This window comes from Falco peregrinus, chromosome 2 (assembly GCF_023634155.1).
Source record: "Falco peregrinus isolate bFalPer1 chromosome 2, bFalPer1.pri, whole genome shotgun sequence".
NCBI lineage: Eukaryota > Metazoa > Chordata > Aves > Falconiformes > Falconidae > Falco > Falco peregrinus.
This window is the reverse complement of record NC_073722.1, coordinates 81,295,523-81,320,658: the sequence shown is the minus strand read 5'-3', so window position 1 is coordinate 81,320,658 and position 25,136 is coordinate 81,295,523. Positions and strand designations below refer to the sequence as shown.

The window sequence follows — 25,136 nt, the reverse complement described above, 5'->3', positions numbered from 1 at the left end:
TACTAATAAAGAGATTCTGTGACTGGTAAGTAGTAAGGCTATTACAGTTCTTTGGAGTAAATATGTCAATGTTTCAAATTACTTATAAAACAATAAATCTCAATCTCAAATAAGTTCTAGTACACTTCTTCTCATATAGGTCTCCAAAATAAATTAAAATTTTCCAGGTCATTAAGTCATTTAATGAATACAATGAATTCCTAATGTAACATTGTATCAATAGAGCATTTCTGAACCGCTGTGTGTAGGAGAGCCGGTTTCACCCCCTGCCGCTAGCTCACCCCAGGCAGTGGGGAAGCTGGGAGCAGCGGAGCAGCCGGCCCGGGCAAGCGGTCACCTTCGTGTCCGGGCTGGGAAGGACAGCTGCCTCCCAGGCACTCAGCATCCTCTCTTGCCATTTTTGCCCACATTCAGGATGCTGACACAGTGCCAGGGGGAGGTTAAGTTCAAGAGAGTAAGCAAGTGTGCGTTGGAGGTATATCACAGGAGGCGGCAGTAACTGGCAGGTTTCCATGAGGCGCCGTGGTCGGGTCAAGCGTGTGGTTACACAGACTTGTTTCTCAGTAGAGCTTCCTTGGCATGATCATGCGGCTCCCAAACTGGAGCCCTGGCACTGGCTAAGGAGCACAGAGAGGTGGCTCAGGAGCTCCCTGGGCACGGCTGGAAGGCTCTGGAAGCCGTGAGGGCCTTGGGAGGGCTGGTGGCGCTTGGACCGGCCACTACAACACACGTACAAGCTGCTGCCCTACAAAAGACTCGGTCTCACTTTCAGTGCAAGAGACGACCAGAGAATGTATTGTCACTGCACAAATACTTTGGTTAAAAATTTACCCAAATGTAAACCTTTCCCACCACCACCTCTTCCTTCTGCTTGCTCATTTAACCCTCCCAGAAGGCTCCCTGTGGGCTCGCAGCGCTGTGGGGCCGGCTGCGGGGCTGTGCTGCAGGCGTGCTTCCTACCCAGGGTCAAAAAAAAAAAAAAAAAATTGTTTTGCTGGGTGCAAAGCAGAGACGGAGAAGGGTATGAAATACGAAAGCAGCACTACAGCGTGGGAAGGCAAACTAACAGAACATGCAGCCTGGGCCTAGTTTGTGACAGCTGGGAACCTGTATCTCTGCTGAAAGACTCGGGGATGTCCCCAGCTTCAGCAGCATCCCAGCCCCGTTAGACACGCTCCACTCGCAGATATCTGAAAGCTTAGCTACAGCTACGTGTCTCGGCTAATCGAGTATGAATCTGGTAACTCTTTCTGTGATCAAAACCAAGATAATTGTATAGCTAAACTTTTCCCTACAGTTGCAAAATATAGATATAGATAGATAGCTATATGTACAATCCAGGGACTATTGATAAAATTTTCTTGTTTGCACAGGAAAGTTACTGAAAATTTTGTATTCACATCTATCGTGGACAGCCAAAAAATACTTATAACAGGTAAAAGTGAAAGAAGTCAATATATGCTCCTTCTTTCTCCCTCCCTGGCTTGGCTTTTCTGAACCTATAATATAAAGAAAATCCAGACTTTTATCTCTGAGTCATTCAGAAGGAGCTCACACAAATACAAAAGCCTTCCAAAAGTGATAGCAACATATTAGCATTGTCAAAAATGTTCAGTGATGCCAAATATTTAAGGCCTGTCCAAAGGCAAGCATGTCTTGCGTGTCAAAAATATGTCATTGTTTGATATTTTGTTGGTTTCAGTGAAATGCCCTTTTCGTATACTGCTGGAAAAATAAAAGGCACTGTTAACTTTTTTTTTCTTTTTTGAATCTTACGTGATAAATAATGCAGTAATTATCAACTATTTATTCTACATAATAAAAGAAAGGAATAATGCATATGCATACACATGAATGTATTGCTTGTGTATATTGTATCATGATTAATGAGTGATTATGTAGATTGGTTTTACCCAGGTGGGTATATATACATGTCAAAAACCACCTCCGTGTGAGGAAGAACTACCCAAGTGAAGAAGGAGCTAGTGGCACCTGATTCTGGTCCCAGCACTGACACAGCTACAGAATAGCGAAGCTCAGTCTTTTGTTCCAGATTCTCCAAGAACTGCAGCCGGACCCTCCTCCAGGTTCCCCATTCCTGCTGGCTGTGGGTGTCTCTGGTCTGCGCAAAAGTGACACTTTAATGGGATTCATTCTTCTAATTATAAAAGAAAGGTGGTATTTTTAGCCACCCGTGTAAACAACAATCCCCAGAAATAAAGGAACACATTTTAAGGACGGCTAATGCTTTCCAAGCCATTCCAACATTAACTGTCAAATTTAAAGGCAAAATAACTTAAGAGAAATATCTGCTAATAGGTATGAAATATAGAAGGATCTTTTATTTCTACATTTAACAATGTTTTAAGTGATTTTAGAGACCACTTTTCCAGTTACAGGTTTATGGGTAAATCATACAGAAAGCTAATCCATGGTGCTTAAACCAGAGCAGTTTCTTGGAATCCAGCTCAGTAGGGTCAGTAGATCACGTCAGAAAATGCAGGTCATACTGCATGGATGACAAGAAAAAAACACACCCATATTTTAATCTTACATGTCCATTGTTACAGCTTTTTCCTTTGTAATTGCAGCTTTCCCATGCTTTCTCCTGACCCTTTACTTAATTTTTTTTTGTTTGCTAAAGTACTGTGGTGCCTGATTACTGCGTGAAAGCTCTAGGAGTTAAATTATTAAAATATTATTAAGTGACTAGAGTGGGAAATTAGTGTTATAATTTTCTCAGGGAGATTTGAAATTTCCTTTGAAACTTCTTGTAGGTAAAATTTTGTCGTCTGATACACATTCACACATATGCACATACTTGTATATATTCTGTAAATTGGTCACAACATTTTTGTCTGCAAATTCTATCCCATACAATCAAATGTATTTCCTGGATCTTAATCTAAATTACCAAATAACCTCTCTCTCATTACAGAATACTAGTTTGCAGCATGAGCAGTATCTAAGTGATGGTTTGCTTTATATTCCCATCACTTAACCTCTTAGAAAGAAGAATATAAAGCTCCCAAATGCCAAAAAAAAATCTGTAACTTGCAGCTAAAGGGCCACTTTAGAAGCTTTTCCCCCTCTATTAAAAATGTACAAAGCTTGTAGTTCATTGTGTAACTGAAGGTCAGCATGACTGAACGATGGCTGCACTCCAGAAGTTTTTGTGCTGCCCAGGGCTACCATGGAAAGACAAGCATCAGTCTACGGTTGGGCTTTTTAAGGTACATTTGCGTTAATAGGAACCTTCTGTTCAAGCTGGAACTACAGCAAAGAATAGAGAGATAAGTGCGTGGTGGAGAGGGAGGGATCCTGCATTTTGATAAGCCCTTTCTAAAATATTTCTCCCAGCTGTTTGTAAAATTGAATACCCGCTTCGTGTGTCAGGGAGCAGCGAGCACGGACTGCTTTGCAAGGGCGGGTGAGCTGGGGGTGCAGGGTGACAGCAAGGCAGGCTGTCGTTTGAAATCTATACGGTTTACATATTGTTCTTCATAGTAGTAAGGAATGAGAGAGTGATCTAACTGCAGGTGACTATGAAGATTATATGGGAGAGATCTATTCAAAATTTCTCTTGTGAAGTTGTGGTTTCTATTTTAGCATTTTGTTTTTGGTGGTGTCAATTTGTGCTACTAACACAAGTTCCAGCAAAACCTGTCACTGCAGAAATGACATGCACCTGAAAATAGGCAGTATTTCTGTTTGGGTATGTCACTTTTTACTTACAAAGCACACCCCATCAACCATAAAGCATGGAAGTTAAACACAAGATCTGCATGAGAAGTTCTTTTTTGGGAAAAAAAAAACCAATCTAATTTTTACCAGCATCTGGGAGAACTAGAGAACTTAACCATTGTAATTTGAAAAATCCTGCTCATTATCAATCATTTTATTAGCTCATCATATCACAAAGAACGTGATATTTTTCTTACTGCAACTTTAAACACATTTTCTTGAAGGAATAAGGCTATTCTAATAATATCCTTTATTTCAATGTATCAAAAATGGCTTGATGGACAAATCCTGGTAGTTGAAAACAGTTCCTTTAAATAACTGTGTATGCAAATGAAGTAATTAATATGAGATTAAACATGCATGTGTATCTGTGCTATAGCCCTAGTGGACTAAAGGAACACGAGATGACTAAATAGCCCACTGTTAAATTGAAAATAATTCCCTTTCAATGCTTTTTAATTTATTTTCCAATCACATTTTTTTCAAGGTTTTGCTGTGTTTTATTTAATGAGGGAGTGTTGGTCCCCATCCCCCATCCCTCCCCTCACTTTTTTTGTTTGCCAAAACCAAACATTTTTAGCAAATGTGTTTTGAGATATTTAATTGTGGGCTTTTTTTTCCTGTTACATTTCTGATGTAGATAATGATTTACTGTAGTTTGGACTTGGTTAACAAATACTGTATGAATTTTGAATGAAAATTATTTTATAGACAGCCAAGAGGCAGCCTTCTGGGGGTTGGCATATGCCAATTGCGTAATGGAGCACAGCAAACATTTAGTAAAAGTACTGAAAAATTTTTTGCTTTATCTGGGATATTTCTAGAGACTTGGTTAGAAGCTGACTTCTGTCTATCAGCCTACCCTGTATGCATCACCTACTGCTATCTTTATTCCTGTTTTTGAAAGTGGTCTGTCGTAGTTATAGATGGCGGTTATGGTGTTTGTCAGCAGCCTTAAGGCCATGCAGAGACAGACATGAAGCTCTTGCTCTGCTAAAGCTATTCTTTCAAGTTTAAAAACAAAATAATACCCCCCCCACCCCAAATACCCATGCCCAAGAAGTAAAAATAGTGTTCCTTTTAAAACTCTTCACAGTGTAGATCATAGATTAATCAGTTTGCTTTTGAAAAGAGTCTCAGAGGAATGCTTCCCATGAGAAATCCCCGAAAGAAAAGAAGCCTTTTTGTTTCAAACTGGAACATAGTGCTTACAAAATGCAGTGGATCTCTCTATTCCCCAGGCAACTGTTGCCAGCGGAGCCACGGACACTACAAGTAAATCAGGTTCGACAATTTCCAGCTAAGCACAATAAATTCAGCTGTAAAACTGGATGTCTTAGTGAATATCTTTTCTTATTGGTAATATAGTTCTCATATGGGATATCACCTTTAGCATTCCTCCAGGGTGCAGCATCTTCACCAGTACTATACTGGTGTAATACAGACATAAAGGAAAGTGTGTTGCACACTAAATTCTTAATTCTGCTTCCACAGCACCAGGATGTTTTAATGGGCCAGACAGTTCAAATAACGACCCTGGCTATACTGCTAGGGGGATTTCTCCATATTAACGGTGTTCTGCCTTCTGGAAATATTCTTATGCTGTGTAAACTTTGAAGTTTCTGTAAGTGCCTTCTGGTTGTGGCTTTTTTCCCTCCCTTTTTTTTATCTTTTTTTTTTTTTTTTTCCCCCAGTGGCTCTCTAGAGTTATAGTACCTCATAGAATAGGTGGGGTTGGAAGGGACCTTTAAAGTCCATCTAGTCCAACCCCCCTGCAATGAGCAGGGACATCTTCAGCTAGATCAGGGAGCTTGGAGCCCCCTCCAGCCTGACTTTGAATGTTTCCAGGGATGGGGCATCTACCACCTCTCTGGGCAACCTGTTCCAGTGTTTCACCACCCTCAGTGTAAGAAATGTCTTTCTTACATCTAGTTTAAATGAAACTTTTTTAGTTTTAAATCCCTTGTCCTATTGTAACAGGCCCCGCTAAAATGTTTGTCTCCACCTTTCTTATAAGCCCCCTTGAAGTGTTGAAAGGCTGTTATAAGGTCTCCATGGAGTCTTCTCCAAGCCAAACAACCCCAACTCTGTCAGCCTGGCTTCGCAGGAGAGGTGTTCTGTCCCCCTGACCATTTTTATGGCTCTCTAGACCTGCTCCAACAGGTCCATGCCTTTGCCTATATTCCTACTTATTCCATGGCCACTGCAAGAAACCGTAGTTCATGGAACACTAACTCTGTTGACGAGCCTAGTAGATTATTCCTGAGCAGTCAAAAGATCATTTATTGCCATCCTTTGTTAACTAACAGTAGCAGCAGGTCTAGTTTTAAGGACATTGTTTTGCTTTGTGGAAAGCCTAGGCAGGTGATGAGAAGAAGCAGAAGGAACAATGACTTGCCAAGTTTTTCCTAAGTTATTGCCAAGCGTGAAAACCTTGATCTCATCTCAGAATGCATTTCCACTTTAAAGTACAGCATATATCTACTCCAGTATTTCCAGTTTCCTATTAAATTTCCAGCAGTTCTGTCCAGGATAAGCCTCTGGAGACAGCACCAATCAAAAAGCCAGGGAGTGAACTCAGGCACTGGATTGTTTGTATTTCAAATTGGTGGGTTTTGCCCACCTTGGGTTTGGAGTGTTCCTGCTAGCTTTCTCCAGCATGAACTCCTCCTGGTGAGAATCTACCAGGTTTTTATTTTCTGCCTTCTAGAGTTCCTCCTTACTGTCCCACCATGGGTTTTTTTTTGAAACTTCCTCTACATACTTCTATGTCAAATCCCTGGGCGTGAAGCTCATAAATACTGCCACTTTCTTGCCATGAAAAGACCACTCATAGTTGCAACATGGCTCACTTTTAGAGACCTCAAAATGAAACTATCACATACACATCAACATCAGTCTCTTAGGGCCAAAGCAGCATCACAGGCAGATCAGAGGTCCCCTAGGGCCTTTGTGCCACTTGTCCTCAAGTTCAGTCATTGCTTCTTGGGTCAGATGCTCTTTAACAGACCTCTGGTTGCAATGGCTAGTGGCTTGTTCTGTAGATATAATTTGTTCAGCTGCACAGCTTGCTCAGAGCACGTAAGGAGTAAAAGGCTCCATAAGTTACGCTGTGAGGTGCTGACTGGACGGCATAAAACATAGTCATGTTCCACATCTTTATCTAATTGTTGAAAGATAAATAACAGTATTACTCATTGACAAGCTAGTAGGCTCACTACCAGGTATTTAATTATGGTATTTGAATGGCCACTTCCATCAGTCCAGAAGAATCTAAGTCTTCTGTGCAAATATAGTTACTTGTGATAGCAGGTGTGAGCATTAACACCTGGTAGTCTGCATGTCATGTGCTAGATGTCCTATGAAATTCTAGGTGTCTTTGCTCTGTATCTTTTATTCATCATAAAAAAAAAAAAAGGCTAACAAGCATCTTACTCAGTATAAGTGATTAGTATTTAGCGTTCTGTATTAGATTTAAAAAGGCCCTTTTAAAATACATATTTCAGAAAATATGAAAGAGTGTGATATTTATATAAAGCTTTCCAAGGCATGGGATTCCCAAAGAACCTTAGTTTGGAAGCAGAAGTACATTGAAATAGAAGTACTGTTGGGGTGAAGTGTCCTCTGCCAGTGCACAAACTGCAGCAGAGAAACTGAATACGTGTGTGTAACATAATGAGAAACGACCACTGTCCATCTAGCTGGAGCTACAAAGCGAGGCAATTACCCAAGCAGACTTTGATTGAGTCCACTGTGCACAGTAATTCTACAGTTTTGAAAGAGTAATGACTAGTGACACAGAAAATTAAATTTTGTGACTCCGGTAACTGCAGTCAAATATAATTTTAATTAAAGTATAGGTTTGAACTTAGTGTTTCCTTGGAGACCTTATAGCCATCATATCTGAGGTCAAAACACCTTAGTATGTGGAAAATAATTTGTCTCATTGCTGTAACAGGATGTAAACATTTTGCCAATTATGTTTTCCTGGAAAGGATGAAAAGATAGTAGTTAAAGAGAAAAAGCAGCTCTTGATTGCCTCTCAGAGCACTAAGAGGAGAAAATGCCTCTTGAAAGCATTTAAAGGCTAAGTGTTAATGTCTTCAGGGACCATTCATTTTTAATTAGGTTATAACACATGGGATGCTGTGTATCAGACATCACTGATTCCTAAACGCTAGTAATTAGAGTTTGTATTTACAGAGTACATAGTAAGGAAGAGGCAGCTTAGTTTGCAGTTAGGATCTGCTTTTTGTTTGCTTAACTAACGATTCCATCCAGATGTGATGGTTTCTATTCACTAATCAATATAAAGAAACTGTATTCCAAATACGATAGCTGGGTTTCAGGATTAAATTTCCACATTCACAAACTGCTTCAGTTTTCTCTGAGGATGTGCTATATGCAATTGCTAAATAGAATAATTTTTAGAACTTGTTTACCACATTACCCCTGACTGGTGGTGTTTGAAAACTTCTGCACGAGGTAGTAACGCAATATTTGTATAATATACACATCTTTAACACACAAATAACTGCACAGACATATTGTGTAGCATATCTATTAATTCATTGTGAGATTATACCTGTTAAATCTTATCTAAATAAATTCTATTTGATTTATTTTGCTAAAGCAATTTGTATAGGGAATCAAAATAGTTCCTTATTCTAAGTTACTGCCTGTGAACAGGTAATTACTGATAAAGGCTTGTTTCAAGACTGATATATAAGAATCATCGAGCATGCTAATGAGAAAAGGATGAGGAAGGTGAAGTGCATTTCTGCAATTGGAGAACAGTGGAACACAGGTCAGTCAAAAGAAAATGGAACAGGTTTTGTGTTCAGGTAGATGGGGTATGTGCTGCATCATTGGCTTAATTAACATCCGCCACGTGGGAAGTAAGGCCGATGCAATTACCTAATTAGCCTTGAAGACAAGAAGGAGACAGAAATAGTAGACATTTGTTGGTATGGTAAAGATTTCTCCTGCTCTTTATCGTAATGTGTATCAGAGCAGCTGAAGTTAGTAAATGTGAAGACTTTTGAAATGTAATACAAGATAATCTGACGCTTAAAATTTTGTCTCCTCTTCAATGCTTGCTGTGATGAAAGTGAAATTTTAGGCTCCAACTGCATCCTTGTTCTCTTTGTACAGCTTTGTCCCAGCAGTTGTGTGTCATCATGATTTAAACTTCAGAACAACCCCTTTCCTTTAAGGACGGTGGGTAGTGGCATCTGGCTTTTGGGAAACGAGATTTTGGAGCATTCTGTCCACCCCGACTTCTGCCTAATACTATTTTCTGGCTTTATGCCAGAGTGGGGCCTGCAGCACTATAATTAAAACAATTATTTCAGAGGCTGTTGTCTCTTTCAGGTGTTAATTATTTTATATGAAACAGCATTTATGAATGGGTTCTATCCAAATCTCCTTGGTCTGGAAATAAGATCAGAGAGGTTTATACATCTCTCAAAGACCAAACTTATATACTCATTCTGTAAATAAAAATAAGCCACAGTAACAGAATTTTTAATTAACATTATTAATTAATTAAAATTAATATTAACTGAATAAGTAACATTAACAGAATATTTTATACTAGCTGGTATAAGGATCAGCCTTAATAAAAGAAAACTAAAATACATTATATACTGTGCTATGTCTAGAATTTTCACTGATACTTGAAAGAAACACACAGCAATCAGAGTTAGACTTTTTTTTGTTTCCTTTTGTCATAGGAAAAAATAAACCTGAACCGTTCTGCTGCTGTCTTCTTGATGCAACAGTGCAGTTACTGTCATTCAGTCCCATCTGTCTTGCAAACTGAAAGTGCCAGGTAAGTGTTCCGCTCCCTTTGTTTTGTTTAACGATCTCTGCAACTACCAAAAACATTTACTAACCAGATCCAGCAGATGCAAACACCAAAACCATTCTGATCACACCAGCAAAAGTTCAAACAAGACACAAAATAGCCAAAATACTCATTGCACAGGCAGAAGTACCTACCAAGCACCCCTTGGTTGTACAGAACAGAGGGAGACCCATCTGCCTGAGCAGCGTGTCCCCGCTGCTGCTCCTGGTGCTGCGGCTCTGCGGCTCACAGCAGCTGCTACCGAACAGCACGTTCCTTTGCGCTCGATGCCACTTCGTACTGTGTTACAGCAGGCTCACACTGCATCCTCACAGTCCAAAATCAGCCAAATCAATCCCAAAACTTCCCCAGTTGCTAGAATTATTAGAGCAGAAAGCCATGTGCTCTGCAACGTGGCTGGAGTCTTGAGAGGGCACTGGGGACAGAAATCAGAGATAAACTTGCATTACAAGAGTATTCTCCTGTGTCATTGACCCAGTTCCTCCTGGCAACAGTTCAGCTAAAGTGAAACATATTTAAAGGCGGTGGAATCTAAAGATACATTTGCTGTATGTACTTAACTGAGCTGGAATGACTGCTGCACCGGCGTGGGGGAGAGCAGCGATTCCACGGGTGGGGAAGAGCTGTTTGCATTATTGCCTATGTGAAGATTTTAAAGGTGAATGGCCTTATACTCCCTTCAGTCACTTACTGACATATTGTGAGAGCTTTTGTCTTTTTTGAAGCTGTAAAAGCACCCTTCAGCAGCTGGCTTTCTGTACAGGGTGAGGTTAAGGATATTAGCAGAAGGGGCTTTGGCTGAGGTGGTGTACAGCAAGATCTTTAGTTTGACAAAGGTTTTTTGAAATACATTCAGTGCTGAGGGCAACCTGTCTGCTGTCTTTTGAAGCTTTTTGTTTTTCTTGTTTAGCTACTCTTCTTTTCCACGTTCCCCCCTCCCGCCACAGCCCTTCTGCCTGTCTGGAGAACCCAGAGGAGCCCTGAACGGACAGCTTTGCGACACGGGCTGAGGATCTCACTTGAAAAACTGGGGTGGCTGCTCTCCTACGTATTTTTGTTCTGCGAACGTTATGTCCCAGGCCTCAGCCCTTCGGCCTGTTGTAGTTCAGGCATCTTTCCAGAAAGGTCTGTAACGCACCTGCTTTAAAACCCTCCTGCTTTTAAAAGCGCCAGTTCCTCCTCGCCCTGCGCGCTTTTCAGTGAGGGGCTGGGGTTGCAGTCTTGGTTTCACAGTTTCACAAGGAAGTTTGTGAACATTTCCACCGGCGTAACAACCATTTTCCGTTTATAGCTGGAAGACGCGCTTGGGTGTTCACGGGGTGGTGGCAGGGCAAAGGGGCTGGTTCCCAGGCTCTTTTCTGTTCAGTTTTCTCTGTCTCCTTCCATTTCTCAAAATTACCTTTTCTTTTTGATATCAGAACTTCTTTCCTGTGAGGGTGCTGAGGCACCGGCCCAGGCTGCCCAGAGCAGCTGTGGGTGCCCCATCCCTGGCAGGGCTCAGGACCAGGCTGGACGGGGCTGGGGGCAGCCTGGGCTGGAGGGGAGGGGTCCCTGCCCGTGGCAGGGGGGGGGGGTTGGACTAGATGATCTTTAAAGGTCCCTTCCAACCCAAACCATTCTGTAATACTATATTTCTTTAGCTCACTTTGTACATTTCCTTTTACAGACAGCTTCATTAAATACATATTTTACTGTATGGTAAACTGCTTTGAGGAATGTTTATACCCTTTCCTGGTGTTTGGAAATAATCACATTTATATTGCCTTTTTTTCTCTTATTGTGGTATACATCTCTGTAAAGCATTCTGTTAACTTTCCTCCTAGGTCTGATATTTTAATAAAAAAGCACTTACATTTTTTCTATATGATGTTTTTGTTTTACAACACTTGCATTTGTCAGCTTTGTCTGGAGTCTGGCCAATAATATTCCACATTATTTTTAAATAACATTGTATTGTTCAATTAGAGAAGTGGCAATTACTGCAGTGGCAATGTAAATGTCATGCTGCTCAGTGGCACTTTTCATCAGCCAGCTCTGCTGGTTCAGGCTGAGCTATCTGTGGTGTGTTGCCTGTGTTTTTCTCTTGCAGAGATAGCAGCTCAGAAATCTGATAATTCTGCCTTGGACATGTGCTTTTGTCTTAGGGGGACAGTGTTGTAGACCCTGGGAGCCCCAGGACCTCTGCTGCTGAACGGCTGTAGCAGCCGTGGGTCTGGCTGGTTCAGCTTTTGGGGCTCTATTAAACACTTGTAGCAAACAGCTCAGCCTTCTCCAGCTGCTGGAAATCTCCTGGGATTTTCACAGTCGGGGGCAAGAAGTAGATCTCCAGCACAGGATAACAGTTGTCCTGTCTTGGTTTGAAAAAACTAAACTAAGATAATTCACCTATTGCCCTGCATTTCCAGTTTCTATTCCTTTTTTTCTGTGGAAATCTGAGATCCTCATTTTCATCCCTAATCTGTACATAAAAGGCATTTTTTAATGTTAGAAAATTCAGTTTTGACCCACATTCTTCTCCCCTCTTCTCTTGGTTGCCAGCAGCTAGCAGCTGATTAAAAAGGCTCAGAAGCATCTTCAGAAACAAATTAACCTCCTCAGCCAAACATATCTGTCTCTCACAGATGCGATTAAAAAAAATAGGAATACCTCTACATATATTTCCTCTTATCCATGACATTTTATTAAAACAATGATATTCTCAATTATCGGGGTAAAATCATAAAGCGAGGGATGAGAAAGGAGGACATCTGTTCTTAGAGCAGTCAGTGCTTTTCCTTGTTTTTCCTTCAGTTCACAGTTTAATCTTTCCCAACAAGCTTTGATAACCTCTGTTCAAACCGGTTACTTCCATCTCCAGTCAGGAGAGGGAAACAGCTTGTAGTGTCTTTTTGCCTCTGCGATGCCTTACCAGCAGCTCTCACACATACTGAATGCAATTGAACCACTTTTTGGATATTCTGCTTTATGCTTTTTGGATATTCAGCTTTATGGGTGACACTATTACTTCAAAATGTTTTCCACGCTCAGAACAGGTAGTTCTGAACCCTTTAATTAAATTTTTCTTCCTCCTTTCATGTTGTTTTAAAGCAGATGTACTCCTCAGGTTCATAGTAGCTGCTTCACAAAAATAACGGTTTTTACCAATTTCACTTACCAGCTCTCAGTTCTTGCATGGGCTGCCAAGGCTTCCCTGGGGTTGTGAACCCTCAGCTTTAGATTTCACATGGCTTGCTACCTTGACTACTTAGACTGTCAAAGGAGCTGTGTTCAAAAGCTACAGAAATCAGGAGCTAGTCATTTAAAGAAAGTGATTTGGAGATTGCAATTTATCATTATCTACTTTTACATTCAAATTTGTTGAAAGGCAACATACGGTGTTAAGTACAAAGTTATACAAATGACTTCTCTTAACAATGGTATTGTGGGCTGAGTAATAGTAGAGAGACATGCAAAGAAAAGCATGTTATTGTTACTTGAATCTCTGAGTGACTCAGCCTTGCTTTACATTCTTTCATACAGTATCTCAGAGTATAGAAGGTAGGAGATTGATTTTATCTGTGTCTAACCTCAGTTTTCCAATGTTGTGGTGTATCTAAGAGAATAATCTACAGTTATATTATATAGAACTATAATGGAGGGAAACATTCCAGAATGTAATGCGATCAGATGAAAATTATTTACTTTTAAATGTTACAGGAGAATTTGAATAATTAATCTGACTTTTTTTTCCTTTCTGTTAGTAGAAAAAATTTAAAAGGATTAAAATCAAATATTTACCTATATGGCCTTGCATTTAGCAGATGCATACGGGCTGTGTACAACTTGTGGAGATTAATTTTACTTGGATTGATATAATTGAATAGATACTGTATAATGTATATGTTAGGAGTTGGGCAAGCACAGAGATCTCAAAGAGAAATTGCTGCGTAAAAGGAAAAAACAGAGTTTTTGAGTTCAGGTCTGTAAGCTGTCTTCAGGTTTGCAATAAGCTATTTTTCAGCATCTTTTCAAGATGGGTACTGCCTTTTAATTGTTTTTAAAGGGAGACTTAAGAGACTTGTATGTCTCAGCAGATAAGTTTCAAGGTGAACGAAAAGGAGAAAGAAGCTGTGAAATGGCACACAGAGATAGTAATTCCCTCCCCGCCCCCCCCCCAAGCAGTCTTCCACCGATGCATTTCTAATACTACTTTCAGAGTGGGTAAATATGTTATTTCCATGTGTTGTTAACCTCAAGAAACTGAAAAGCAGCAAACTGTTTATTAAGGACAACTTATGATGTTTTCCATCATCACATCAGATTTAAATTGAGTTGGCCATGACAACATCTGGAAGAGTTACCCTTTTTGTTCAATTTTTTGTCCTCTGCTGAAAGGTTTTATCTCACTGGAACTATGTACATGTTCTGTGAAAAGCTTTTAAAATTGAAAAATGGAACCAAAAATACTGCTGGATGTGCATTTTAGTGTTTACACCTGTATTTTTGTAGTTTTTTCCAGAGGAATAAACCACGTACCCGTCAGGGCTTGCTGAATGAAAAATAAATTGGCTGTTACCACTCTTTCAGTGACTTATTGCTTTGTGAGTTGATATACATATTTTTAGTTTATGAATGTGCATTCTTTTAAGGAATATGCAAAGTATTACATCTGCTTTCTGTTTTCTACCCACTTCTGCTGTGACTTTTTTGTGGAATCTTTAAAATTAACTTAAAGGTCTTTTCTTATTTTTGTTTCCCATTTTATGGGATATACTTTCTTATGAGAAATTTAACAGGAGCTGGGGTTCACGTGTCAATAAACTTATCACTAAAAAAAGAAGCAAAGCATTTTGTTATAAGATATATATATATTATATATATATATATATAATAGAGAAGTGGGGGGAAGTTATTTTATGTACATTTTTATATTTATGTCCTGTAATTTCTGCAAAAATAGTTGGAAAAGCTTTCAACTACTGTTTATGAAGGTGAGCTGCTAACATAATCACTCCTTAAAACCCCTTAAGGAAAATAAACCTTAATAAATCTAATCAGAAGTGAGAGAGGCTACATATAAATAAGTGTATAGATCATCACCATCTGGACATGGCTGTCTCGAGCAGCAGTTTCATTCAGCACATCTGCTTCACTGAGTTGCAAGGTTTATTTCTTACTGATGAACCACACTCCCAGTCACTCCAGTCTGGTTTTACAGCATGAACTTGGTGGAAGGCTGCAAAGGTTACAAGGCTGTCACTGACGTGGTCTAGCATCCTTGATCTGCCTCAGGTATTATCCAAGAGGCAAGACTATAGTGCTAGCACTTGCTGCTGAACTAAAATAATGTTTAAGATAAAGAAGTTATTCTGACTGAAGAGTAAGAGGGTAGTCAAACTTAACTATTTTTCCAAGAAATTTCACTTAGGCCTCAATTTTTCTGTGTGGATTAATTAACCTCCCAGTAACATGTATGTATCACATTTGACCACATGCACATGATTATTGTCATGATAATTTAAAATGGGAAGATGAGTGTACATGCACAGATTTATATAGATATGCATGGAGCACAAAATTGCACCGGAGAATTGGGAATTAAGTGTTGAACTTTCTTCTCCCCGTTTCATACCCCTGGTTTCCTCTCCAGTATATTTTTTTGATATCTCTTTTGGTTGATTAACTGTCTCCAAGTGGCAGTCGATACTTACTGTATAAGGAAGGGTAGGAGTAGCTGCAGGTGTGTTCCTTTCTGATAGTGTGGATGCTGTTTCTGACAGCCTTTTCAAAACTGTGTTTGCAGGAAGTTCTTGAAAGCTGCTTCCCTTCGAGCATCCTTGCCTCAGGCACTTCCAAGCAACCTCAGACCCATACAAAACAGTGTCATCTTTTCTCCAGTCTGGCCTGAAACTTTGCAGGGAAATGTGTGTCAGAAGATGCTCCCACCAAATCTCTCCTTTGTATTCTGTGCAGAATAAAAGGATATATATTGATTTGGTTCATCAAATATAGGCTGCAGACTATTTTTCTGCCCTAGTTATCTACCAGTCGTGGTGGAAATATAATTAGCACAAAGACAAATTATGATTGTTGATTCTTTTAGCAGTAAAATATTACTCATGATGCTCATTTATTAATTACTATTACTAACCACATTACCACATTGATTCCCCGCATGCTTAAGGAACAACTGTGACAGTCCATATCGTGTGAGGTGCCGTACAAACAGTCGGTGCAGAGGCTGACCAGAGCCCCAAACATGCTGCCGTTAAACAAGCCCACACTTGGTCGTGACACAGATGATACTGTGCCTCATCTGCCTTAGCAGCAGCATTAACAATAATGGTCATGTGCAGTTTTGCTGGAGAAGCTGTTGCTGTTTGTCATTAATACTTCTTCTGTACCTTCATGTATAGTATGACAAGACTGTTGGCAATTTGGGTAATTTTCTCTGATTTGCTGTGTGAGTTACACAAGGCTTACCAGCACTTCTTTCTTCTTTTTTTCTATCACATTTTTTTCTTCTTCTTTTTTTTCACTTTCATGTGAGACCTTGAAAGCTCCAAGAAATATTTAAAAACACATATGAAAACTTACATATTGGCTGATTTTAATCAAACTGGCTTGTGAATGTGTAGCAAGATTAAGCAAAATGGTTATCATGTGACACCCAGATGAAAGCCATGCAGAATGTTAGCAATATTTGCCTATGTATGGACATATTTAATTATTTAGATGGTTCTACACTTGATTTCCTTGCACATCCCATGTACATAAAATAGAAACAGCATAGCAATCTCTCTCATCTATTAACTTGCAGAAGAAATAGCTGAAATAGCTTATACAAGGCTGTTCTGTTTGATTTGATCTTTAATTTACATTTGTTCTGGAAAGCAGATGTTTTCTGACTGATTATTTATACCATGAAGAACTGATTAGGAAAAAGTTATTGCATTAACACTGTTCTTAAAGTTGTTTCTTATTTTTGTCTATTTGTTGATCCCATGGACTAGAGAAAAAATCCAGAAGAATTTGCTTTCTTTCCTCCCAGGTTAGTTTAATTTTCTGGTGTTATTTGGAAAGGTCACAGACACAGATTTTGAAACTTGATATAGTCACCGTAAAACAAATGCTGAGTTGGGCAAAGTCCTTGTTCAGATGAGAGCTAGAGGACAGCGTACTCCTGATGAGCTCTAATGGCACAATTATACTGAATTTCCTGTTTCTTCAGGTTTTTTGAACGATGTGGCTCCTACGTAGAAGGAATTGCTATAGAGGTACCACCTCTCCTTGCAGCAGTGAAGAGGAGATGCTCATTACTGATGCAAAGGAAAATTGAGACAGGTACGAAGATGCTTTAGATGTTCACTTAGTAACTCTTATTAGAGAACCAGGCTTGTTGACAATGTGAGAACCTAGTCCTCAACCTGTTTCAACTACTCTGGATAGATTTACATGTTTGCTTCAGGTCAGTTCTGGGGATATGTGCAGACCTAATAGCAAATAGGTGATTTTTAGAGATGAGTCAGTGTTACTGAAGATTATTAAATGCATTTTACTGACCGTTACCTTCTGCTTTTTGACGTATATACATGATCTTAGCCTATGACAGCACGTATTCAAAAGTGCTAATGAATTTTATTACATATTCACCTGTAAAAGAACTAATAAATCATGGTAGGGTGAAGGTGAGAATTGATTCCCCTCATGTAAAAATATTTTGTTAAAATTATACAAGTACCTGCAAGGAGACCCACAATAGAAGTCAGGGTGTAATGAGAAAAGAAGTTATAGCTTATTCCTATATACAAATTTTCATGTTTTTCCTCTGGAAGCTAGATATGTTCTATACATACAGTTGCAGAGTCTGTAAACTACACAGATTCAGGCAGTTGTATTTCATCATCAGATTACTCAATTTCTAATGATGTAACTCTTTTCTTTACAGATAGGTTTAATAAAACAAGTGTGGCAATTGACTCTTGGATAGCTTCAAGTCCATCTGCCTTTAATTATGTCTGGAAATTTGCTTTCAACTCCTGGTCTGAAAGACACTATGGAGTCAGATGCAGTGCCTCCAGGACTTGAAACTTTATTAATATGAAAGGGTTCCTAAAACAGTCTGAAGTATATTATAACTTCATAATATGCATTTTGTAGGAAGACAGTCATGTTCCAATTTGTCTAGAACACAAAATAAAATATAAGAAAAGCAGTTGCTATATATATCAAAACTGTTCCTCTGAACCTCTTGTTCACTGTTGCATGCACTTTCTTGAACTGTAGCTGAAAATTTGTAATAATAGGCTGTGGTGTAGTACAAATGGAGATAATGTATTTCTTAGCATTAGAGATCCCAACTGTGACAAAGCAGCAGACTCTCACAAATGTACTGTCTACCCATGCAGTAATGACAGCAAAATATTCAGAGACATCTGTTATAAAGAATTACTTTCTCTGACCTTCGAGATGAAGGTAAATCTTCATAGTCATTAATAAAAGAAACTGAACCAAAGCAGCAATTGCCAGCTAAGATTAGGATATTCAGAGTTTTCTGTCTTCTGAGTTATTTTCTCTTTGCTGTCATCTATCTACCATTTCTTCTACTGGGCACATTTCAGTATGAAAGAATTCTTAATAAATTTGGCTGTCCGTGTATACATGTTATTCTTGCATGATTGTTCCCCTGATAATTGTGTATATGAAGTATAGCTTGTTTTTCATAGAGAATTTTGAACACATTATCCAGTATCTAGTGAGATTTTGGATATTAGATGCCAAGCTAAAGCCAAACTCCCAGACTGGCCTCCACTTTGATTTATAATTTTGTATCTAATCAGAACTTATCATTCTGGTTTGATTAAAAATCTTGACACATTTTTGTTTCCGGATTAGGAAAAAGTCTTGACTGTCAGCCCTGAAGCATCTTCTAGGATACACTCTAGGTCTGAATACCCATAGTGTTTTCAATTCCAAGCAAGATGATGATGAGGTCAAAATGTTTATTATGTCTGTGACCTGCAGTACCCATGAATTTAACGAGAATGATGACTTAGTAGAAAAATGAAAGTAAGTCTTGTCATACTTCTGTTTCGAACACATTACAGATCATTTCATGGAGGTCAAGCATTTTTATCTCAGTCAAAATGATTTTCTCTTGATTCAAGAGCACAGATTATGTTGATGGAAAGATTTGTGTCAAACAAAACATTTTGTGAATTCATGTCACGTTTGTGATACAGTTTTGGCTGGAAGGAGATTAAATCCCTCCCCCACACCCAATTTGTATTTTAAAAACTTCTAGATCAAAATGCCCTAGCACTTCAACTCGAATGCTTTGTTCTGAAAAGCAATTTGAAATAAAGTTTTTCCCCAAATTGAAAATGAACAGGATTTTTCTTTTTAAGTCAAATCAGTCCTTTTATGATGACCTAGAAAATTTCCCAAACCCTCACTTTAGTTACCTTCATTTTTAAAGATATACTTCTAAAGGACCCAAACAAAAGTTTTAGGGTGCTTTTGTTCCAGAAAACTGTGAAACTCCAGAAACATGTTATTTCTCTAGTTCTGATTTTGACCAATGCAGGTTTTTTCACTAAGTCTCTTTTTTCATCGAGTTTATATTTATGTCTCTTTTTTGTCCATTTGACAACAATTTTTCGTCTGGAAACCTGTGTAGTAGGTCTGGCCTAAGTAATTTCTGTGAACTACATAGACACATTGTCACCTGAAATGCACCTAATTCAGCTGATAATCTTGTGCATGAGGGACTGGTTTGAAGGTCCATTTTTTACAAAAGATAGACTAAAATATACTTCAGAGTTAAACTTGTAAATGTTTTAATTGTTCTGGTAGTTAATGAGAACAATAGAACCCTTGGCCTAAGACAGGGAAAATGAGATCCTCCATGAAAAAGCTAAAGTTGGATGAGATGTTATGATGCTTATTAAAGGAAAATACATGGTAACAATTGTCTATAGCTTGGAATAGCTAAAGAATCCTTGTGTTATTTTTGGATATATAACAAAGATAACTTCATAAGAAAAATTATTTCTAGCTCCTAAGCAGCTGCTAATTCTTTCTTTTCAAAATTTACTTATAATTAGCATTCCAGGCATTATGCAAGAGGGATGCAGTATTTTTTACCTGTCTTTTTCACAGAAGCATCTCTTGGTATAGGCTGTTGAACATTTTCTGGATACTTTTTCTAGACTCCCTAGTGTGAGTCACCTTTAAAGGATACTATATATTAAAATGTGACTCTGGATTTTTATATAATTTCTGTATCTACATCTGTGAACATCATTTGTACTGCCAGGAGTTAGGATGTCTGGGCAACACCTTCTGTTTCTGTCAGAAATTCTGTCTAGGAAAACTTCAGCCACCTGCCTAGGATTTCCTGAAGTCTGAAGTAAGCTATGATTGAGCTGCTGGACACCCGGAGATCTTGGACAAATAGCCACTCAATATGTGCAGATCAGTTTTAGATACAGAAAAATGGATTGATGCATCTAAGATCTACTTCGTATATGTTAGGCAGCTGGTGTGTGCATGTGTGGTAAGTAGGAAACATAAAGAACATTGAATTTACTGCATAGGAGCAGTGAGTCATTGGACCCACTCTGCACAAATATGAAATAAAAAGGAAATAAGCATACACATTTTCATGCATGCAGTAAAAAAACAAAAATGGAAGAGATAATAATGTATGAATATTCAAGATTTACTATCTTTTTATTTCTTTTATAGTATCTTCTTATTTCATTATACACAAAGTGCGAAGGTGCATAAGAGGGTACCAGATTTGTTGAGGTGTGTGTGTGGGTTCCGCAATAGGAGTAGGTAGTACTTCGGTTTGAAAAGATGAAGCAACATGCTAACAAACCACATGCACAGAAGTCACAGGACCAAAATCACCATGTTCTGCAAGCAATGCAATCAGCTATCAGCTTGAGATGAAGTAACTTATTCTTTCTTTTAAAATATCACAAGATTGCTAATTTCTTACATTTATTTTACGTTGCATATCTCATTCAACAGCACTAGTGCTCTGTTGCAGTTTACCCTCAGCCAGCAGCTAAGTACCACACAGCTGCTCATTCGCTACCCTGCCCACACACCCCCTGCCCCTAGTGGGATGGGGACAAGAATTGGGAAAAAAATAAAACCTGTGGATTGAGATAAGAACGGTTTAATAATTGGAATAAAGTGAGAATAATAACAAAGCCAACAACAATAAGGAAGAGAGAGAGTGGAATAAAATCCAAGGGAAAAAGAAAGTGACTAAACCAAAACCCCAAGTGATGCACAGTAAAATTTCTCACCACCCGACGCCCGATGCCCAGCAGTCCCTGAGCAGCAGCTGTTGGCTCCTAGCCAGCTCCCCCCCCTTGATGTCCTGAGCATGCCCTTCTGTGGTGGGACATCCCTCTGGCTGGTTGGGGTCTGTCCTGGCTCTGTTCCCTCCCGGCTTCTTGTGCACCCCCTCTCCGGCAGGGCATGGGGAAACCTGACAAGCCCTTGATTTAGAGTAAACGCCGCTTAGCCACAAGTAAAGCATCAGTGTGTAATCAACATTATTCTCATAATAAATCCAAAACACAGTACTGTGCCACCTACTAAAAAGAAAATTAATTCTATCCCAGCTGAAACTACGATGCCTCAGTGTTACCCACCAACTGCTCAGTTCAAGGTGTCTGAGGCAAATCTGGCTCTGACAGAGCTCGGTTTCTGGCTGGCAAGTACCCTGTAATGCGAACCATGCAATGGTCTCTTCAGCTTGCAGCCCTCAGGCTCCACATGTATGTTTTAGTGAAAACAGGAAAAGAGAAAGATGCTCGTGAGTAGAAAGACTTGGATCCACATAAACAATACACTGCAAGGTGGAACTAGACTGTCTAAGGGAAAATGGTTTGCGGCCGGGGAAGGGTGTCACCCTAGAAACAAGAGAGGTGCTGGGGAAGAGTGACTATCTGAATCAAAGGCATTTCTTGAAGCTTTGTGTTTGGACATAGCAACTAGTCAGGCTCGTGTAGAGCTTAAAACACAGGCTCAGTCTGGTTTATGAAAGGATTCTTAGTCTGTTTTGTTCACTCTAGATATTCCCTGGGAATATTAAAAAATTAAATCTATTCTTATTGTATATAGTGGCTGTGTTTTCAGCATATTTATGTGGGTGTAACTTTTTGAACTAGGTTTCCACAACGAAAGTTTTGGAACAACAGTAACTCCAGATAGGCAGCTAGATTTGCTTAAATTAACTTCTGCTGTCATTAGAGTATTTATAGAAACTGAAAGGGCTCTGAATGCAGCTTAGGCAGATATTTGTTTACATTTTAAGGAGATAATTATGCAATGCCCACCAAGCTTATGTGTAATCTATAATGATAATTATAATACTTACACAAAAGTAGAAATTACACTCCAACATAGTTATCCCATGGCAAATTATTCTCTTCTACATTTTTAAACTACTTGGAAGAATAATGCTTTCCTAAGGTACTACTGCTTGCATTGTTTTCACACTAGTTTCTTTTACTTCTATATGATCACCGCTTATGTACTCTCATGTTGTAGAGCAGATTCACTTTTTCCTCCAGTTTACACAAGCTGAAGGTCAGGACTCTAGTTACTTGGTGTCATCCAAACTAACTGTCTCAAATGGAAATGGTGATGGAGGAGGCAGCAGAGTCATCTTAATCCATGTACATATCTACTACCAGCAGCACATGAGACCTATCGACAGAAACTATGTGCAGTTGCAGTGCAAATCTTGTTCAGTTCTAACATTTGCAGTTGTAAGGTGACACTCTAGTTCAATACCACCATGAATTCTGGAGCACTGAACGCTTTCATCCTGCTTTTTCAGGAAAGCTACATTGCTTTTGGACACTTCAGCCTCTGTAAGTGAAAACTTAGATATACTGAAATTATTGTGGACTAGAAACTTTACTGTGTTAGAGTGCAACTTGACTGAAGGATGGAGAAGACGTTTCTGACACCTTTCTGTCCTGCTGAACTTGACAGTGGTAAGGCAACTGCTTGGGAGTAATCTACTCTATCCTGAGCTACAGCAGCGCTGGGACAGCTCCTCCACAGCTAGCCTAGCTGAATCCAATGCCGTTAGTGCAATGGCACTACCTCAATTATCTCCTTTTTTTTTATTATTCAGTGGCAGAATTCTGATGATCCAACAGAGTTCAATATGTTAAGACCAGAATCTATCAGCTCCCTAAGTGCTAACATACCATATTCTTGTTTTCCTGTGGCTGTGTTAATCAAGACTCTCTTCAATATGGTTTAAGAAAAAATGAATTTATACCTTAAACTTTGAAACTTCAAGCATTTACAGAATCACCCAGCTCGCTTTCAAACAGCTTGGAATGCTAAGGAGTGAACCATGCAAATAGTTTCCACAGGTATTTGATTGATCTGAGCAGAATTCACATGAGGAGAGGGCACTGAAAGCATGGAGCATGCAGACCTTTCACATGGCAGAGAATAAACACCTCTTTTCAGTGGATTTCTTATCAGTGCAGATTAAGGAAGAGTTTCAGTAGGTGTTAGAAATCAGATGTTCTTCCACCAAGTTGCATCTCCACACCTAGGAAGCGTCACAGCACACACTAATAGAATATGAACATCCGTAGGTTTCATCGGTTATCCCTGGGAAAATGTGATTTTCCTCTTCCTTTTATATTAAAATAATTTCTGATTCTGGATGGCCTGAATAATTTGGATCATTGTTCTCAAGTCTAGATTAGATTGGCTTTGCAAAGGAAAAAGTGAGTTGGGGCACAATTGGCTGTGCATAATTAGCGAGTTAATGTGATCACGGGGCTCTTGCGATGCAACGCAAAAGTGCAACTGGCTGCTAGATTCCTGAGGGTCAGTGCAGCAAATAGTACAGTCTCCAGTCTTTACTTCGTTGATCCACTGACAGAAACGCTTGTATTTTTGTCCTTCACTGCAGGGCTTCTCTTAAGTGTATGATGCAATTACACAAGTTCCCTATAACTTCAGTAGTAATTTCACATTGGCCAGACTAATCTAAGGGCAAGAATATACTGAGAAGAGACAGTAGATAAGTCTTTAGGGGAATGATTCATCTGATGAAATGTAGATGCCTACATGCAAACCAAATGTCTATGTTTCCATTACAGTCAGTGGAGAAAAACAAGGAAGAGTGGGACCTTACTCCAGTCCTCCTACAGGGCTAAAACCGTGCGGATAAATAATTTCCAATACATGCCAGTTTCTCTGCTGACCATAAAAGGAGGTTTGGATGAACAGTTTGGAAGTAGACATGCAGATTCTTTCATCAGTGTTTAAAATAGATCTTTCGGCAGAATAAATCTTTCGAGTTGGGCACAGATGAACAAACACAGCTGATCAAACTAATAATTTGAAGCTCAAAAAGCTAGCACTTTTGATGGACTTTGTTTCCCTGGGAAACCTCTGACTAGCTCTAAACAAAACTGCTAACCTTTTGCTGTGGTAGGAACAATTCCAAAGGCAAGCTTTCCTTGCAGGTCCATTTGAAATGGGAGATGCTTCCCGTTTCCCTCATAAGGGCTGCTGCCCCCTCTAAGCCACGCTCTTTGTCCTTTTAAATAGTGTTGGCCGTATATAAAGATGCAAGACACAATCAGTGTCTCAGCCTTCAGTGAGTAATGTGATTATTTCTGCTACATTAATATTTCAGCTAATGCATCAAAACATACAATTCACCTGCACTAACCTCAGAGGCTGGATTCCTCCACAGAGTTCTAATTGGTTTTGTACTTGGTGAAAGCAGTAAGAGAGGGAGAGATTTTATATTTGCAATGTTGAAATGAATTATAGATCAGGGCAGAACATTTTGCAAATATTGCTGACAGGCATATAATTGGTTTTGTGTCAGGCAAATCTCTTCTGATTCTATCCTGTAACCCCTCAAGTCTTGCAAAAAATCCAGTATTTTTTGTCTGTTCAGAAGAATATATCTTCTGAGATATATTTGGTATAAGCTAAACGGTGAAATATTTTGATAAAAAGTACTTGGCTTGCTTTCTTGAGGAAAAATGAGCATGAGGAAAGGGATGGGGTTTGGTTTTTTCCCAAACTTTAAATCATGTAGGGCACAGAACATCCAAACCCAGGGTCTGGGTAAGCACTCCCAGGTCACGCAGTATGGAGTAGCCTGACAGTTACATGGAGTCCGAGTCGGCATCATCCGGTGAGTGTGTGAGAACCTTCATGTGTAGGAACAGTTCCGTCGGGCTGCGTCAGGCTGCATGGCGGCTACCTTGAGGGAGCAACTTCTGTGCCTACTGTAGATTTAGACAAGCTTATAACCTGCCTGGAATGCTGCCTATTTACCCTGTGTCACACGCCATCAGGGCTGTTATGAAACCTGTATTTCCTTATTCCACAAACAGAAAAGATTTTTTTTAAAAGAAAAGAAAAGGAAAGAAAAGGAAAGAAAGAAAGAAAGAAAGAAAGAAAGAAAGAAAGAAAGAAAGAAAGAAAGAAAGAGAAGTAGAACACACACCCCCACCCCACC

General features: G+C 39.3%; 1 long non-coding RNA gene across 1 annotated transcript in view; it reads left to right on the top strand.

The window, feature by feature from the left end:
- Nucleotides 1-16,742: 16,742 nt before the first annotated feature.
- Nucleotides 16,743-25,136, top strand: part of LOC114010225 (uncharacterized) — a 32,224-nt gene continuing 23,830 nt past the window's right edge. Inside the window, exon 1 of the long non-coding RNA XR_003551594.2 lies at nucleotides 16,743-16,936. This is a non-coding gene — a long non-coding RNA (uncharacterized LOC114010225). The remainder of the gene's footprint in view (nucleotides 16,937-25,136) is intronic.